Raw genomic sequence first — 2,448 nt, 5'->3', positions numbered from 1 at the left:
GTTTAAGTTTAAAATAAACTCAAAGAATGTCATTACATTAAGTCACTTTTTTTTTCTTATTCAGAAGTCAGGGCTGAGTTTATCAAAAAGTGTTCAACAAGCTCATAGCTAAACTGGGCTCATCTTGATGTATAAATTAGTTCATCATGATGAATTAGCAACAGGGAGGAAGGAAATGATGCATGTTTGCTAGAATATCAGTGAAAACTCCCAACCAGATAGTCCTGCAAGAGTGTGCATATTCTCCAATTATCTCACTTGCATTTGAGTTATATACCCTTCCTTGAACGTGTTCAGGGGTTTAGGAAATGAGGATTCGTTACACATTCTGTCGGATTCGCTCCTTCCGACAGAAATTGAAGACACACCTGTTCCGACTGGCTGGCCTGGCATAATTTTAACGTCTACCTCCTGGCATACATATTTCTTACTGGTTTTTTAGGGGGATTGTTCTTTTAAATTTAATTTTATAGGATATTGGGGTTTTAAATTCTGTACATTTTAAATTATTTACTTAGCAGTACAGTTCTGTATATCTTTTTATCCTCCTCTTATTTATGTATCTATCCACTTAATAATTTTAATTGCTTAAATTTTATAGTTATTTATGATGTATTTTGATATGGACTGTACACCGCCCCGAGTCCCTTTCGGGAGAGGGGGCGGTCTATAAGCGCTAAGAAATAAATAAATAAATAAATAAATCAAAAAACTTATGCTCTATAGATGCCTTTCACATTTTTTTTCTTCACAGCAACATCAACCTAAAAAGGTAGGAAAAGATTGCTAGCTAATGCATAGCTTGAGTTAAATCAGTGAGCCTCATGGCCAAGTCAACAACTGAATTTTAGGTCACCCACTGTAGTAGCCACTGTAGAAGATTAAGTTATTTTTTTCCCAGGAATGGTGTACACTCTATATCATTGTAGCAAACACGCTATTTAGTAATCTCTGCATTAACCTTTGGTTTGGAACAAATCGTTTTTTACACAATAGATTATATAAATCTAATTAATTCACTATTAGTTTGGATGCAAGTTATATCGTTAGCTGAATGGGAAACTGTCCATGCAGATAGATATTATAATGGATGAAAAATTAACAGTGTGACAATGTTTACATGAATAAACCAATTTCAGAATATAGGTGAATCAGATTGGTAAATGCATACTCATAATCACACTTTACCAAATTTTGTATCCATTTCAGCATTTTTAAAATTGTGCACAAATTTATATTCAACAAAATCAGAGATTCCAAAAAGTCAAAAAACAAAACAGAATTACTTCTTGCCATCATATACTTTCCCCATGGTTGAAATTCTCTGTTAATACACCAGAATTGTATTTACCAGAGCCAGGTTGTATATTTGATAAATTAAAATGACCTTATTAAGAAGTGAATTTGAATACCATGTTTAAAAAAAGCCCGGAATGCATTCAATGAAATTTAGTCCAACATGACATAAGTACATTAAAAAGCCTTCAAGTTCAAAGTAAAGACGTTCCTGCCATACTATCTTCCATTTCTGTTACATTTATTGAATTGCACTATTAATCAATTAATCCACTGGAACATGTATTGAACTGACTAAATTCTCCTGAATAGAGTAATAGTGTTAATATTCATGAGTCATTTGGAAACTTAATAAACTAAATGCAAACTTTCAAGAATTTAGATTTAGTACTGGGAATTACAGTCAGAAGTAGCACCAAGGGTGGGACATTTAATGGTCTTATAGGTGCCCCTGACTTACAAATTCCCAGCATGCTGCATGACATTGCTGGGAATTATACAGTAGTTCAACTATGTCTGGAGAGCCTCAATTTCCCCAATGCTGATTTAAATAATTCTCCATCACAGCAAAGCACATATTTTACTTAAATGACAAGTGACCCACCTTCACCCAACGTTGTCCATATTGGGCATCCTTAGACAAATACAAGGCCATCCTTTTACGGACTCCATTATGGAGGCTGTGATATGGCTTTGCATGGAAATTAATTTCTGGTGCTTTTATACTTCCTTGTTCTCAAATGGATAATAAGCAAATTCCATGTGAGTATCTAAGCAAGGGAAGGGTAAGGAAAGCATGTAACATTAAATGATGATGAAGAGCTTAACAGCTGCCTTGAATAGTGACTTTTCTAATTAAGCATCTCTACAGTGCTGTGAAGAAGAAAATATTACACAATAGATATGTAGGACATCAGGGTTAATGAAAGACATCTAGTTCAGGCCACTTGGTGTTCAGCATTTCTGTTGACTCGAAGCATATAGCTAAACACCAAGCTATGCTTAAGTCAGTGCAAACATGGACCCAGATTGTTGGGGGCAATATACTGACCCTGTAAACTTAGAGAGGGCTGTAAAAGCAATGTGAAGCGGTATATATGTCTAAGTGATATTACGTATCTGGAAATATTTCCATATCACCTGTATGTGAAA

The sequence above is a fragment of the Natrix helvetica genome (assembly GCF_964273705.1).
Source record: "Natrix helvetica genome assembly, chromosome: 5".
NCBI classification, from domain to species: domain Eukaryota; kingdom Metazoa; phylum Chordata; class Lepidosauria; order Squamata; family Natricidae; genus Natrix; species Natrix helvetica.
This window is presented reverse-complemented; position numbering follows the sequence as displayed.